Consider the following 18,033-nt stretch of genomic DNA (forward strand, 5'->3'; position numbering starts at 1 on the left):
ATCATCATCAGTAAAAGCTGTGAAAAACTGGAATTCCCTTCCTCTGCCAATGCAGAAAAGTCAGGGTTGGTTTGTCTGCTGATCCCACAGAAGATCCATTTCTCCATTTGCAGGTGTTTGCTGGGAAAGATGGTTAATGGAAGTACATCAGGGTATTGGCACACTCAACACTGGATCATTACACTGAATACTGACTTAGTCTTCAACAGCATTTTAGGTTTCTGCATGCACACTTAGGGAAATGCAGTAAAAGATCATAATAAGTAAATGTGTATGTATATGAATTAATGGAAAATTATTTTTAATTATAGCCTTTAATGTTGTCGGGGCAACATGAATTGCCTTTTGAAAAAATCTTTTGGACAATAATGGAAAACAGATTAACATGTGTTTTCTTGTGCAGGAGAAGCTAATGTGCTCTTACATTGGAAAGAAACCATGCACACAGTGTTTTGAATTAATAGTGAATAATAAAAATTAGTTACTGAATTAAACAATCACAAAAGGATTTAAAGTGTGCAGGGAGTAGCCAAAAGACTAATCTGGACATGTTAGCACAAACCTACAGTAACATTTTCGATCTCTTTAGCCTCTGCAGTTGTGAAACATCTTTCATTTTTATACTTTAGCCCCAAAATACTTGTTAACCCACTTATGGAAACTACAGTATTTCACGGGGAAAAGATATCCCTAAGACTATGCAAGTGACCCCCATTATGTATCTGTAACAGAGATAAGAAGGAAGAGAGCATCCTAATGCATCAGCAAAAGTTTCCCAGCATTTTACAAATATTTTTAGTCAGGATAGTTTAAGCATCTTCTTTATATAAGCTTATGCATTCAGGCTGAATTTATGTGTGAATGCCTCAGGTTATATGGAGCCAGTAAATGATGTCTGGATTATGTCACATGCCTCCCAGATCAGAGCTGGGAATGTCCCATCCCAACACTCTGGCTACAGCTTAAGTGAATCCAGTTTCCACTCCTCTGTAGGGTTCAGAGAACAATAAAATCACTGCCTTTCCTCCCAAACAAGGGGGGCCAGGTATCAGTCAAAAGCCTGCAAAACTGCAGAACCTGAAAAAAAAGCACTCAGAAGCACAAAACCCTTGGAGCAGCGGAGGAAGAGTCTCCTGCTTTGGGAGCAGAAGGATTGATTTTCATTTCAGCCAAGGGAACTTTTGGAGAAAAGAAGATGGCTAATGAAGAAGAGATGAGCAAGAAAGGGTGTAAGTGTGAGGTGATTTGGACACACAAAAGGACCCTCAGTCACAGAGACCAGTGAAGAGAGTCAAGAGTAGGGAAGATAGCAGAGCAAGAGAAAGAATTGAGGGATGTCCAAGGCCAAAGGACTAAGGGAAGATGGGATCAAGAGCAGTAGAGCAGAGGAACACTCCAGGACAGCAGAAAGGTTCATGGCTGCCAGTAAACCAGGCTGAAAAACAGGACAGGGCCTGAAAAACAAACTGGAAGGATTCAGGACTGTCCCATATTTAAAATGAACACAAGTATTAAGACTGGTATTTGTATGTCATTTCATCTGGGGTCAGGATTTAAGAGCTCTATTACAGCACTGGTATAGGCAGCCAATTACAAAAAAAAAAGGTGAGCAAGGATATAGAACACCATAAAAATGACATTTCTGCCCTTCAGTGTGCACAGATAATTCTGACTGAATCGGGTAGAAGTGTCAAACTGTAGCCAAGGGCAAAATTGTCCCTTTGTCCTTGCATGCAGACACACCATCTGACTGATCCTGAACTCCCCTTTCCCTTATCCATTTTTTCTACCTAGCTTTTCCACACACAATCTGTCTCTACATACCTAATAAAAGGATGCAATATCTCAAAAAAAACCTCAAGCAAAACATTTCATCTCCAGCCTAGCAGTGTGCACACCAATGGAGGTTAATGCTGCAACCATAAACGTTATCTTTAAGTAAAGTAATGAATTAAATTACTCTATATTCTTTCCTAGCACAAGTGTCAACAGCATTCAGAAGAATCTTCAAAAGGAATTCAGCCTTTTCATTTTAAAAGCTCAACTACCACATCAGTAGCTGGCACTCAGGAGTCTAAAATCACTTATTTGAGAAAGTCTCTAATAGCTACATTCTCTGTTTGCTCAGCAGAAGTATTTATTATAAAATAAATTACAGTTCTCACACCTTTTATGCACTTACAGAAACAACTTGCATTGATTTATTGTTTACAAAGCACCATGTCGAATTCAAACCTGCAAGGTACAAGGAAACCCCACTTTGGCTCACTGAATTAGTCCCACACAGGTCATTTCTGATGTGTTTACCATCCACCACATTTGCTCATTTTCAGCCCTTTCTATTTCAGTACTTCTCTTTATTTCAATGGAACTACTTGACAGGCAAAATACCATCCAGCTGGAGGCTGCCAGCATCTTCTCCTGCAGGTTTTCATTGAAAGTCTGGTGGGAACCATGAAGGGAACAATGGCTATGTTTAGCAAATCCATGGTTATACTGAGCCTAAATTTCTGACCAAAGGCATTCCATGTGAATTGAACTCACTTATGAGACACAGATCTGATGATTTTACTTTTAACTTTCTTTCTTCCCGAAGCAACACGTGACTTGGCCTCTTGTGAGTGCCTGAAGTCTCCAAGACCTGAAGGCAAGGAAAAAAGCCCCAAAGTTCTGTGTCTTCAGAGAGATACAGAGAATGAGGGTAATTAACAAGAAGGCCTTTTGCTAAAATACATTGATATTTACGGTGTTTTACAGCAGATTTCTACATTTCAACCCAACATTATTCAGGGTTTGTCAAGGGTGATACTTCTTTCACATTAAAAGAGATCCTGAGAAAAAGAGTGGGTGAAAGCTGTTCTCATATATTATCTACCTTGTGTTTTCCCATTCCATAGACAGTATAATAATTGATCTGATCCAATTCCTTATAAACTCTGTGTTGGAGAAGTAATCATGTAAGCAAGGTAATTCTTCAGTCTGTATTATAGGTAGCTTCTTTTAAGTTCCAACACTTTCAGGCTAAGGAGTTTAGGAAATCAAATCTAAGCCCAAGCATTTGGAGCTACAGAATAAGCATCACCAAGTAAAAAGAACGGGAACTGTTGAAACAGCATGACCATGACATATTCTATTATTTCTTCTCTTACTGCTGTGTTTGAAGTGAAAAACAAAACACATTAAAAGCTATAGATTTTACAAGGTATAAGCTTTTACCAGTTATGAAAGAACCCTCAGAGCTAACATGCCATCCATAGAAAAAACAACTTAAGGAGTTTTTTTAAAAAAACAAACACCCCACTTTTCAATTCAATTGCTTATGGGAAATACAAACTGCAGAAAGGCTCAATTTTCTTTTTAAGATCAAGATAACCGATTAGGTTTGAACAGCCTAACAAGCAAGCAAATTCAAGAACTGCTAATGTGAGAGAAGCTCAATTCTTTTTCTAAATAAAATGAAATCAGATGAAAACCCTAAGCACCATGAAGCTATTCACTTGCAAGCAAGAAGAGTCTGGACTTTATGATTAAAATCCAGTTGATCCAACTCCTTCATTTAGATACTAGCTTAAAGAGGCAGAAACAATTCCTTTTTTATTAACATGACAAGTGAATGGTTTGCCAAATCTTGTGGCTACAGCCCCCTAAGCATTCAAAGTTACTGAACCTTGAAGGAAACTGCTGTTGGATTCTTTATACATGGAAGAACTGAAAAATACAGATGACACTTTTGAAATTGCAGTCAGTGGCGTGGCCAAGAAACTTCACTAGCAGGGCAGATTATTATTTTGGTCTGGCAAAAAACAAATAACATTTTTTCCCACACATTTGAAGAACATGTGTAAGTTTATTGGTCAGAGCAAACAGTATATGGAGCTACTGGGGCTTGTTGGAATGTTCTAACTACTAAAACATTTACACAGGCAATTTCAAACTAAAAGCATACATTATCAACTAATGTGCAATTTATGTTTCATTAGAAAAACAGCAAAAATCCTCCTTGTACATCTGTGATCATTGCAGAGTGGCTTTTTCCCAAACCAGGTAAGCACCTTAGCCTCTTAAAATGAGAAGCTCTAGAACCTAATACTTTGCTAGCACAAGACAAAACGTGAAGAGCAATTTGGGATGTTTGGGAGGGGAAGAGAAGAAAAATGTCACAGCATTAGAGAGGAAAAAAATAAAGTGCAGAGCATTGAATCTATTTGAGTTTCAATAAAATTTTTATTAGGGAAGGTTCCTGGGTCTAGGAGGTAATTTCGGATCACTAAACAACGTCAGAATTGCCTGCAGCCCAATGATCACAGCATTCACTCAGGGCACAACAGCATTCCTGCATTTGAATATTCCTTTTTTTCCCCCCCTTTTTTCTTTAAGCAAAATAGCAGGATGAGAAATTTCCTACCCAAATTCAAGACTCTTTCTAAGCTTTGCTGGCAGATGCCCTTATGTAAACCCTGCACCTCAGTGACCATGCCAAGGTGTCTGCAGTGATGGCTTGCTTAATTTCTAGGAAAGAAAGAAGCACCAAACGCTTTCTTTGAAGCTCTTAGAAAGCTTCTGATAGAAGGTAATATAAAAAACCCCATGAAATTCTTCTTATGAGTATTGCTGTACACATCTTTTTAGAATTCATAATGATTGTAATCCAACAAACATCCATATTAGGAAAAACCCACCTTTATTGCTTATACAACCTCTGAAAGCAATAGATACAAGGGTTGTACAAAGAAAGAAAAACCTGTTATTTCAGCATAACCAGTACAGCACATCAAAGGGCAAGAACTCACACACTTTTAACTACTAAATTCTCAAATCTACTTTTCAAATTGCAAGAGCTATAGGTTAATATTTTCTTTCACAGCAACTCTCTGAGGATCTTCAGATCAGATAATCCTTTTTCCAATGTCATATAAATCCAGGCGTCTTGTAAAAGAATTTCTCTGTTCAGGGATTCATAAATCCACCAACTTTAGTAATGAATTGGGTGTTTCCTTTCCTAGGAACTCAACTGAAGAAAAAAAAAATCCTTTCTCTGCTAAGCAGTGAAACACTGAAGGCTTTAAAATGAGAGATCAAAGAAATGCTGGTTTCAGGTGCTCTGGCGATTACACAATATATCATCTGGATTAATCTGGGGAATGGTTGAATGTCCACTGTACATTGCCCAGACCTCTCTTTGCTGTTACCCTATACTAAATCAAGTTCCTCCCCTAGCAAAAAGGAGAGAGTCTCAATGATAACTCCTTCAGGTTATTCTGGCTTTATTAGAATTAGTTCTTGTTTCCTCTCATTGCTAGCCTTGTATCCATGCACTGCATTGCATATTGATTCAAGCTCAACACCTCTCCCTAAATCTCACACAAAGATTTCTCATTAAGCACACCAGGTTAGTATCACAAGTACCAGGATCAAGCAGTCACACCAGCTGCAGGTATGATCTTCAAATAAACAATGTCCTAAGCGCTTGAAAGGTGTCAAGAGATCATCAAATATTGATAAAGGTTAAAGAAATTGCTTATAAAGCCCAAGATATTGAGCAATACCTGGACAATACAAGAGTCATCTAAATTGTTAGAGGGAAAAGACTCTATAGAACAAAACATCTTTCAGTCCACAGAAAAACTGTTTTCCAAGAAAATCTGCAAGGTACTTTGTTTTCTCTTTCATTAAGTCAGGATTTCAAGGATAAGAAAAGAATGTTTGCAATTATAAAGGCTTCAACACAACAGAAATTAGCTTTACTCCAGTGATATATTAAGGAGCAGAGTTTCTAAAGATCAGCACTGTTCTCTTAATTTCTTTACAGAGAGAAATGGATATGAGTGACACTAATTGATATGCTCAATAAAATGTAAAGGGAAAAGAATTATATACAACAGATTATCTCAACTCATAGAATCCCAGAGCTGTAACTCCCACAGTGTTAAACACACATGACCTTGGCACACTTTGCAAACCAAAGAAGAATGTTTAACATAAGCAGCTGGAATAAAGAAAATACATATCAGTTGTATTAGAAAGTATCCCAATATAAAAATAGATGGTACATCTTTATTTGATGACAACACTGTTTTCTTATGTGGCAAATATGTACAAATACTGCACCACAGTTAATACAAATCTTAGCTCCCCACACTGCACAATCCTCTATTTAAACACCTCTTGCTCAACTTTGTGTTTTTCTCTCTCAAGAGCACATCTCCTGCCAATTCTGTGTCCAGCCATCACACTGCCCATTACAGCAAGGAAAAGAACTGCAGTAAACCCTTTCTCTCTGAGTCTTGTCATCAAACATGTCCTTTTTCACAAGGTATTTCTGCTGTGTATTTCACAATGGATTTTGTATTTTACACAAGTAGTGTTAAAGTCAGCAATTAGTGTTCAGATTTGGATCAGTCTGGGTCCTTTGGACCACTGGTGACAAACCTTTGGGCCACAGAGGAGTTCAACCAAGGCTGTTGAAACACAAGATAATTTCTGCTCCCGAAATTTGCATAAATTAATAATCTTGTTTAGATTGACCTAAAAATCATTTTCCACTACTGATGGTGTTGGTGAGGAGTCTGCAGCCTCACGAGTTGTGGGCTCACATTGTAGCAGGCAGAGAGAAGCCCCACAATCCAGCTCTGGTGTCATCATTTTCACCTGTCTTAGAGACTATAAAGAAAATGAGAAAGAACTTTTTGATGCTTAATTTTTGATGTATTTATGCCTGAATCCCACCTGCATTAATGGCCTGAGATTGAGATACCACACCAGTATCAGTACAAACCCATCAGATTTGCAGGATCAGGTCTTCAGGGTGAAGAACACAATCTCCAGGTTCAAGTTATGCCACATATTCATGCTCAGAGGAGTTGATTTAAACAAACAAACATTTCCTAGCTGCCTTCCTAGCCATTGCCACTTTGCACTGTGCTATGTCCAAGGTAGCAGGAGTCACTGTCTGATCCAATACTAGGGCTCTGAGGATTTTCAGACAATGCAAGATGACACAGATGTGGCAAACTCTCTATTTCCTAGTGCCTCCTGTTACAAATTGAAAGAGCTTGCTGCAATTCCCCTCTCCTGACTTCAGCTGATTCAATAACAAACCAGAATTTAAACACAGACACCCTTCCCTCTCCTCCACTTGCACACAGAGCATATCAAAAGCACGGAATTACTCCTGACTTGGCCTTGAGCAGCCAACATGATGTCAATTTTACATGTTTTATAAAGGAACAGAATGCAGAAAGCAACTCAAATGCAGGTCATATCGAGCATGTGACCCACAGAGCAATCAAAGACTGCCTGGAACTGTCATTCAAGGTTCAATCATCTTCTTGCAGGAAAAATGAAACATCTGTGGCCTAGAGAATTAAGTTATGTATTGCATAATTCATCTGGTGTCTGCCACAGCAGCCATTTTAATGCTCTAGTGATAAACATGTTTGATTATTTTTGTTTTGTTTCCTGTTGCCTCCATGGTATTCCTATTTATCTGCCCTTACTACAACATATAATGGAGATAACAAACACACAAAACAGTGTTATAGTTGGCTGGTAAGACGTGGGAAATCCGCAGTCTTATTAATCACATTAAGGCAGCACCCGTATTAGACCTTATGTTCCCAGCAACTGTACTCATTTTGGTTCTTTGGGGTACACTCTGTAGTTAAGATTTCATGATGAAATCATTGTTTCCCAAGGATCTAAATCACGAGTTTTAGAGGTCTTTCTAATAGGAAGCTGCTCTCCTCTCACACAAAGCAAATTTCTCACTGTTTTCCATCCCTTCATTTCTCTTGTTACCAACATAAGCAGGAGGAACGTGCATCTCACAGCAGACAATGCAGAGGACCCCTCTCTGTTCACTCATTCCTATAGTGGGTTTGTGCTCCTCACTTTTATTAAAGCATCCCTTGCAAGTCATTTTGGCAAGTGGCTGTTTTGCTAATGGTAGCTTAGTTCAATTTACTCCCAAACTTATAAACACACTTTCTCACCTGTCACGAACTTCAGTGATGTGCAGAACACGTCCCCGAAGAGCACGTGGGAACTTTAAAGCTCGGGGTCCAAGCCCTGCTGGCTGAGTGTTTATTCCTGTTGCCAGGAGTTGACCATTTCTGCTGCCTACTTGCAGAGTTTGAGATGGGTTCATTTGTTACACAGTTAAACAAAGCAGCTATCATTTGCGCAAGATTTAATAGACTTGGTCAATACTGGCTTGCTCCAAAAAGGTGCTTTGCACTAGCCTGATGGAAGAAAAGAAAGAACAGCTTCTAAAGGGGTGGAGTCAGGTGTATTCTCACCCATTTTCATGATTTGGAAATGACAGGATTCTCACAGCGAGCAGAATCCTCACTATAAAGGGACAAGCCAAGTCAGCACTATTACACAACCTGCTTTGCTAGGATCAGAATTTTACTTGATACCCTGCAAGCTTTCACACTGTTTCCTGTGATGCTCTGCATGGAGGTGAGTCAGTGGATAAAATAACACATCCTCCTGTAAGCCCAAATACAAATAAAGCCCTGTTTCCTATCGATTGTTCCTATAAAGTTGTTTAGACAGTATCTATTTTAACAATATCATTTGTCCCATCTGTGCTTTGTAGCTGCCCCCCATTGCTACTTCCTCCTGCAATATTTCTAGGTCACTCTCTTACACCCTAAATGTCAACTCTCCACCTCCCTGCCCTCAAATGGAAATACAGATTATGGATGATTTCCAGCAACACATATGTGATCAACCAGCCAGTGGAGAGGTAACTGTTGCTCTCTCAACTTGCAGTCCTCTGTCTTTGCTACTCACTCCCAACTCCTACAAGATTCACCAGAGCTCCCTGTGCTGGGGATTTCTAATGCTGTTAATTACTGCTGAAGTCAATGATCAGCTTCAAAGTTATTTTAAGAGAGCAACTGAAAAACTGCAAACTGATCAGTGAGCAGGCTGCCAGTAACACAGACCACAAGCTGATAGAAGCTTCATTTCCTTAGGAAGTCATGCTGAAGGCTGTGGTCGTACACAGACACACACATGGGCTGCTCTGCTCTCACTGCACAAGAGCAGAGCTTGCCACTTTTTTACTTTACTTGGAAAAGTTGTATAAAAAAAGTATAAAATCAGAAATTCCTTAAGACTTAAAGTCTTAACTGGTTGACTCTGCTGCTCTACAAGTCACATAAGTTAGTTTATAATTGTTTCTTTAAATAAATACTATTACTACTAACAATAGTTTGGTGTTTTGGAAATACAGCACCTGCAATAATTTACTTATTTTTACTGATGGAGTTAAAATAGGTCATTTATCTTAAATTAGAAACCTTAATTGCAGGCATCTGAGGTGTCACTTTTTTATTGGAATGGCAATACCTTAAACTGTGAAGAATCAACAGGAAAAATTGTCTGTGCTTTGATTAAAAAGCCTCCAAAAATACACACAAATATTTTCACTTACTCGATAATGTGCCTGGAGTCACAGTGTGTAAAATCAGTGCGTACATCTTGGTGAGGTCATGGGGTTTGTTGCCCTTTTTTATTTGTTTATTTTTTTTCAGAATCATTATGTCACACCTGAAAAATTACTTTAGGTTTTCAGTAGTTACAAACCCCAAATGAACAATCTTTCCTCGTTCTACATCAGTGCTAAAAATCACATATATCTCTACCTTTGTTTTCTTTAAAACAATAATTACCTCCAGGACTGGACACTGTTTGCAATTTTTACTATGGCAATGTACATATTTCAAATTCATCTTTAGGAGTTTCTGTCCAGAGACACTCAGCATCTCTTCTTCTCCTTAACTGCAGAAAGAGATGAGGAGCTCAGTAATTTGGAAAATCTAGGTATCTATTAGTTTCTCCACTAACTTATTCTGTGTCTTTGTCCATCACTGTAAGTACCTATAAATTGCTTTTCTTTAACTTTCCTCAGTTTATATTCAGCAAAACAGATTTAAGTCAGTTTGAAAATAAAACAGTACAGTAAGCAATTTTATGTACAGGTGTCACTCCACAGGCATATATCAAAGGAAAATTACTATTTACCACCACAGCAATGACAGACCATCAGCTCCTACCTTGTGGAGAACAGTAATTTTCCAGTGGCCTGAACAAGTAATAGGGTAAATATAACAGACTAAAGAAGAGAAAGCCATCCCTGTCTTAGCTGAAAAGCTCAAATTCCCTAAACTGTCTGTCCTCTCTATCCAGTCTGACTTTGGCAACTGGTACTACAGAGTAGAAGGCAACATGCTACATGGCCTTTTGAAGGATTTACTGGCATGAAATGAGATAAATATATCCACCTGGCCAATACAGTCCAATTTACTATTTCTTATGTTCCTCTCCAAACACTCAAGTACCCAAATACAATAATATCCTGCTCTTCTACATTGTCAAATACACCTGTAGCATTTGGTCAGTGCTTTATGATGGATGAGAAAGCATTATTTAGTGATTGAATCTGGATAAAAATGCATCTTATTTTTGCCTTTAAGTATGTAAAGGACATGCTCATTGTGTGAAAGAGCTGGATGTTGACTCTGCAGTAACACAGCACGCACGTGGGACATATGTTCGGGGAATGTTTTAGATGCTTTTGACTTTGTAAGTGAATATAGGTGATGTGCCTATCCTCTGCTAGCTACTCAAGCAAGCACTTCTGGCTGTCAAAGAAAACGGCATTACACTGTCTCTGATAGAGACAATTGATGTCCTATTCAACACACGGACTGCAAATAGCATAAAGCATGATGCCAGACATGTTTACTGTACATGTTTAGGAGGATTTACCTTTCCCATGATCTATGCTGAAGATTAACAAGTAGGATGACTGCTATCTTTATTATAATGTATCCAATTGCCAATGTGGTTTTATCTCTTCCCAATTTGTCCTAGCTTTGCTCTGAATGGAAACAATACTTCTGTCAAATTGCAATCATGTCACCATCTTGCATTTTCAGTTTATAGCTTTCAGGAGTATGAATCTTGCTGATGTGAGTCACAAAGCTGCAAAAAAAAAAGGAAGAAAAAAACCAAAGGAGGGAGGCCACAGAACAGAGAGAAAACAAACTGGAAGAAGGAGAAAAGGCAGGTATTGTCTAAATCTGCACAGTCAGCACCAGTTCATTGTTACTTAATGAAGACCAATGCCTGAAACACAGAACAAACTCCTGGTCTTCAGATTTAAGAACTGCCTTCCTCTCTTTCCCTCTCCTCTAGATTTGCTCTTACACCAGTGGGGTTTCTTGAGAAGCAGAACCAGCCTCCAGTTGCCCTCAGGAGTTTTACTTGATGGAGGAGCTGGATGGTAGATGCTGTGCTAGTGTGAATCAGTGCAGCTTTACTCAAGGCTCTGGTACTGGCAGAGTACCCAGCACATTTTATTTTTACATCTTTGCTGAATATATAAAGCTGCTCAATTCTTTTCTAACTTAAGTCTCCAGTTGTACTGGATTATGAGAGATGCTCACTAATATGACTGACAGATTGCCTATGCACACAGAATCTAAACTAGGTATGTATCAGACATTGAAATTACTTTAAATAATCCTTTGTGGCAAAACCCAGCAACACTAGACACAACTGCAAGCCCTTGGAGGACAACAGAGCAATGTTTTCTAATTTAACCTTTTACAATTTTATTTGCAGAAACACTTTTCAAATTCTCTATTTCCCTTTCAACAGTTGCTTAGCCTTTAAAATGCTGCTAAAGTCAGACAGCTTCAGGCTTGACTGATATTGTAGTCTCTGGTATAGAACTATTTGATTATTCTGTTTCAACAGTTAATATAACAGGTTTAGTATATCTACTGAAGGGGGGATTGAACTGGAAATAATAGTTTTCTGTTGCTAATCACAATTCTTCAACATTTCTACTATATGCAAAAGATAAGCTGATGTCAGAAGTCTCTTCAGTGGATGAGAACCATCCTTCCCAAACATAACAAACAGCTGTAGCAGAGGAAGGAGGTAAGAGAACACTGATCTGCTTTTTGGATTTGCCTGTTTTGTTATGCTGTTCTAACTCTGTTAAGCAATGAGTCTCAGGGACAGAAAAGAGGCATTATGCTTAATGACCAGGTTCAAACTGTTCACGCCTTCAATGGCCAAACACCCTTCCCTGGTTGTTACCTGACCTCAGGAGGTGTAAAGGTAAGCCTATAACCGTATCAGGTGTCACACCTTCACCTCTGTGCCCTCTCTCCCAGAGCATGAACTTGTACACAGGCACAGCCACAGAGCAGGGGAATTTCCCCTTCTCTAACCCTAAGTGGCCAGTTTGTGCCATTAGTTCCTGCACTGTATGTGTAAAAGTTTTAAACTTTCCAAATAAAGCCTATCTAGTCTTCTGCTATTTTGTCTAGGCTTAGCTCCTTTTATGGCATTAAGTAGTAAATCAGTAATTCAGGGAACCTTCCTTTGCTTCTGAAGTGTTATACAAACAGACAGGACGGGGCCAGACTTGCTGGCCCCTCGAGCTGCACACAGCTCTGCCTCTTTCCCCCACCTCCTTGCCTTCATTTGCAGGTTGTGGTTGCTGTGTCATCTTCCCAAGCCATGGGCTGAAGCTTGCAAACAAAGTTTAGTTAATGTTATATCAGAAAAAAAGACCACCCTGCTGTCTCACATACACACACACAAAGGTGTGGGAGGGAAGGGTCTATACGGGCAGGATGCACAGTGTGAAGCTCAGGAATTTAATCTAGGGACTTTTTTCCTTATTTTTTTCCCCAGAAATGGTCAATTGGGGAGTGTTCCATGAGCCCTGGCCACATAGCTTACTGCAGGGAATTCAGTACAGTTAACTGTAGTGTAATACCAAAGCTATGTAGGTAAAAGATAAAAGGCATTAGCTAGAAAAAATGTGTGTGATGGGAAATGTAAAATAATAGTTAATACAGATACTAGACAATATATTCACTGAAAAACAGTAACAAGAACTGTAACAAGAGCGAGCAAGGCATTACAACAGAAAGACTGTTAAACACCAACCTGGGTGAGAACCAGCGTGTGCTCGGCATGTCTCACCACTGCCAGCAACTGCCTGGCTCCACAGCACCAGCGACGACATGGAGGTGACAAAAATCAATCCAACAGGCAGCAAGACAAGTAAGTCATCTGCATCACGGCTAAAATATGTTTTTGATCAATAATAGAAAATTAACTGGTCTTCCTTTGCCAAGAAAATAGATTACTTAATCAGAGTACAGACAGATAGAGAAGTTGCATAATCAAAAATAGCTCACTCTGCTATATTTAGTGGCCACTGCCTTTCAGTGAAGAGGGCAAAAGTACACCCATTATCAGTTGCAAGCCCTGTGCTGAAATGGTTTTCTGATGAGTTAAGTTGGTCCAACATACTGAATACATTCAGATACTGTATATATAAAATTATGTCAGTAAGAAGGCAATGAATAGGAAAATAATAGGAAAGTCATTGCTGTCCTATGGATAGTTACCCAACAGGGTTAAAAGGATCAAGTCCCAGATAAAATTTATACACCAGGGGATCTACAACAGTGATTTCTACCCTTTCTAACTTTCAGACTACCTGGAGTTTTCCATCAAAGGATGAAGCATCAGTGCAGCACATTTACAGTTTATGACTGGTTGCCTTTCACAGTTATTTCTGTGATCTCTCAGCAATAACCAGTGGAATTGCAGGAATTTGCGGAACACACAGAAAATCACTGATCTAGACCATCAACACAGACCTCACTTAATACTACTGCAGCCTGACTGGCCACACTGTGTGTAGCTAAGAGCCTTCCATCATTTCTGAGCTCCACAGTATCTTAATTAGATGCTCAAAGAACTGTCTGTCCATGGACAGTCACTCAGATGTGAACAACAGTGTCATCAACGTGACCATCTTTCCCTCCAGCTTCCTCCCCAAACAAAGAACAGTAGGAAAAAAGTGCAACTAATGCTAAAGGCCAAGCACCTCTGGCTTTTATGGTTTCAGATAGAGAAGAGTTCAAATAAGGCATCACAAAAAACAAGTTAAGCTAAGAGCTGGTTTATAGGCCTTCCAAACTTTCAAATAAAAGTGAAAACCCCTCTGTTGTTAACACAGATAAAAAAATGTTTAGTAGAGTAGCCAGTGATTAACATTGGTAACTATCATTTCTTGCATTTCTTTAGGTATCAAAACCAACAAGTAACTCTATCAACTGGTATTTGCATTAGGTTTAGAGAGCTGCATCAGCAGTGTGGGTGTCCAGCCACAGCAGCTCTCTGAAACACTGGCTGCAAAGAAGCCATGGAAGATGGTGTTTCTGCAGGGCCATACCTTTGAGGTGTGTTTTCCCCGTGATGTCCATTTTAGAGATTGAATAGAAATGAAAACGTCATGCAAACTAAAAAGCTTCGACCTTGTCATGATCCCAGTATTTTAGAAAGGTAAGAAAACAAACAGTATGAACAGAAATTGAAGACGGCTGCTTGAGTGTAACAGATACCTTAAAGATCCCTCAAATGTTTAGGAAAGCTAGAGAGGAAAAAAAGTACTGTGCCCATTAAAGAAAAAAATAATAAAAGATAATTATAGCTGGCTCCAAATGTTAACAATTTAATAGTTACAGGATCTAAGTACTGTAAATGACTAATGCATGCAGCAAATGTATTCGCAACAGCACACAAAACAAAGCCCTTAAAAGCAGACAGCTCTGGGAAAAAAAGGAGAGTTTTATAACATAAGCTCTGAAGCACATGACATTGAGAAAGTCTCTATATTATCTTCCTTTCGTGACTGGCAACATCTCCTTGATTTGCCAAGATGATGAAACACCAATAATGCCCAATTTGGGAGCTCCAGATAGCCACGTTGTACGTTTACAAAAGAATGAGACATGATGGGTGAATTTTTGCTCTCTGCAACATATTTTAAGACAGTCATCCACATGTAAAGCCAAGGAAAGACTGTTGATAAATGAAGTGACTACAAACTGGAGTAACTACCAAAACTCTGCTCATTATTTGCTATGTGCCACTTTGTGTGCATAATTTTTGCCAGCAATATTCAAAAATCCAACTTTAATCCCTACCCCCTTGCTGCAACTACATTTCTACTTTATTTTAATGAATTATCAGCATTCTCTCCCCATAATTAATGAAATGGGAGCACAGAAATCAATCCGTTCACCCATGTGTTATAAAGAAATACTAACTTGCTGTTTATTTTATTCAACTCAAAGCAGCTCATGTACACAAAATTGAGTAGCCACCAGTTACAGGTTCAAGTTGCTTGTTAAAGAAGGACTTTTCTGCCTTAGTCTCTTCGTGACATGGCAAAGCCCAGAGTGCAGCAGGGTGGGCCCCAGCAGCAGGACAGCTCAGCCTCCATCCTGAGCGAGAACATGGAAACACTTCCTTCTCCAAACATGCCCACATGGAGACCATCACTTATCTTCCTAAACAAACACCAGTGCAAGTCACTCCTTCCTGCCTTCGGGTAGGCACTTCCCACAGCTACAGGCTAAGGAACAATGTCCTGAAGGCTCAGTGGCAGGGGCTTTGGTCACTGATTTATCAAGCAGGGAATGAAAGAGGTTGCAGACAGCAGTAGCCTTCTGGCCCCTCATTTCCGCCGTGGATGATATGCTGTTGAGCTAAAAACAGCAGCTCTGCTTGCTCAAACTTACAGAATATTTTCTGTTATCAAAGCCAGAAATTCTGTTGAGTAATACTTTCATTCAATTTGATCACAATGTTCTCTGCTGATGAATATATCTGATTTCATGTAAATGTGATTAAATAAATCAGACAATGCTAGGCTGTATCAGTCTCAAGAGGTTCTAGTTCAAGATGTGAAATACTTGCTCCAATAAGTACAATTTGAACTAAACCTTGTGCATTCAGGATTTTTATTACCTTCTTAACCTCAGAAAACCTCTGGTTGCCTCCTTATTTTTGTTAACGTGGGTGTAACATCAGAATTACAGATTTTGCATTAACTGCCACGCTGATTCAAAGGCTTTCACAGAAAGTGAGGACTGAAGAGGAAGGGATGGGAAATGAAAAGGAGAAATAGAGAAGAAGGAAAAATTTCTGCTAAGTATTTTGACTGATTTGGAGCTCAAGGCTCTTGGCACACAGAGGGATCAGGTAACATGGAAACGAGTGCTGTGGTTGACATGTTCAGATACCAGAAATCAAGAGGAGTAACTCTGAAATCCCGGCTGTTTATAATCAGTTGTCTACACACATTGTTACGGGTCTAATCTTAAGTAGTCTAAGTGTTAAATCTTCATCTGCTGTGCAGAAGTTCCCGTTACACTATACTGTTTGAGAAAGAAAGGAACGTCAGTGAAAGAATATGGTGATCCCACACCACATGCCCTCATAAAATAAGACTTTTAAAAAAGGTATCAGATGAAAAGCAGCATGACTAAGAAAAGGAACTGTGTCTGCAAGTAGCAATGTCACCTTCCTCTGTCATTCCCCACCTAACTCTCAATCTGGAACTAGTGAAATGACTCCTGAAGATGACAAGGTTATCACCTCCAGTATAAACTACCCAATAAAGTTGGTTTCCAGGTACTAGGGAATGATATGCAAAGGACACGACTGGTTTTCCTGACAGTCACTCACTCTAGGATAGACCACAAAACTCTCTGCTCCTCCAGCTCCTTATCAGTCATTTTGTCTTTGTCTGAGGTGTACCTTCTGACAGGAGACATGAGTTTTACTCCCTTATCAATAAGCTCACAGTCCTCTACCCCTACAACCCTTGGGTAAAGGGGTGAAGGATCTCCCAGTCTGCACAGTTCTGTGACAAAACGTCTGGAACTCCAGTCCAGGGATGGAGCTCCTCCTGCTCAAGGAATAAATGCTGCAACCAAAGTAATGTTGAGTTTGCACTTAACTAATAGAGTAAGTCTCACTCTAGCCCAGAAGGAGCTTTGTTGAAAACAAATTTTGCATATGAAATGGCATACAATGCACCAGCTGAATGCTGAAACAGACAAGCTGCTGGCATCTTCAGCAAGTCAGAGACAATACTAAACAACTCAGCTTTAAGTAGAACATTATTTTCTCTGATATAATATGGAGAAGCTGCTGTTTAATCAAAACTAAGCTGCTTAAGCCATTAAACAGGCAAGTTCTACAGCAAAAGACTTGTCAGTTGTTAGCATTCAAATAGCAAGAATTGTTTGTTGTCACACTCAGATGGCACATTGCAATGCAAAGGCACATTTCCCTACTGGCTCCCCAATTCTCACCCAGCCCTGGATTGCAAAGTTATTAAAAGTGCTACTGGATATAAGTGAGGAATACTTTCCTACCATGATCTTAAAGTTACCAGTCTCATACAGTTTGCTTCAATTAAATTATTCCAGTTTCTGAGCTAGAAATATAAGCCATTCCAGTCACTCACTTGCGTTTTTAATAGTAGAACTTATATTAATTCTGGCTTTGAGTCTCAAGTTTAAGCAAGCCCAGATATAACCTTCCTGATTCAGATCCTGAATATATCCACATTGAAATGTGGAATCATCCTGCGTCAGTTAACAGGAAAAGATTATTCTGGCCATGCAGGCAAAGTCATTGAAAGCTCCTAAGTTGAGAAGACCCTTTGTTTGCTGATCACTAGGATGTGGGTCAAGACAGGGAGCATCAGGCAGAGGCATCTCTGGAATTCAGGTTGGGAGACTGCCTTTTGCTCCTCTGCAGTCTTCATTCTCTTCCCTCAAATTGGAAGGACAGTGGCAAGGAACTTAAAACAGTTAAATGCACTGAATTTGTTGATCTTTTTGCTTCCTATGAGTCATGCTCCTCAACTCTACCACTATGCATATAAAAATCTGCTACAATTCATTAAATAAATATTTCCACTAAAGCTCAGTTAAAGCAGAACATTCCCACATTAAAGCACCACACAGGTAAAACAATGAAAAACGTTGTAATGATTAAAACTGCCCACTCCAGTGAGTTATAATGCCCATGCTATGGGGCAGTCAGTGGTAATACAGCATTATTACTATGACAGATGCTGCATGCATCTTTTCTCCTTTGGTGTGGTCTCCAGGAAAGAAGAGT

General features: G+C 39.3%; 1 protein-coding gene across 7 annotated transcripts in view; it reads right to left on the reverse strand.

Annotated features, from left to right (window-relative positions):
* The window catches only part of CUX1 (cut like homeobox 1), a 270,926-nt gene that overhangs the window by 103,200 nt on the left and 149,693 nt on the right, over positions 1–18,033 (reverse strand). The window lies entirely within an intron of this gene.

The sequence above is a fragment of the Colius striatus genome, chromosome 20 (assembly GCF_028858725.1).
Source record: "Colius striatus isolate bColStr4 chromosome 20, bColStr4.1.hap1, whole genome shotgun sequence".
Lineage (NCBI taxonomy): Eukaryota > Metazoa > Chordata > Aves > Coliiformes > Coliidae > Colius > Colius striatus.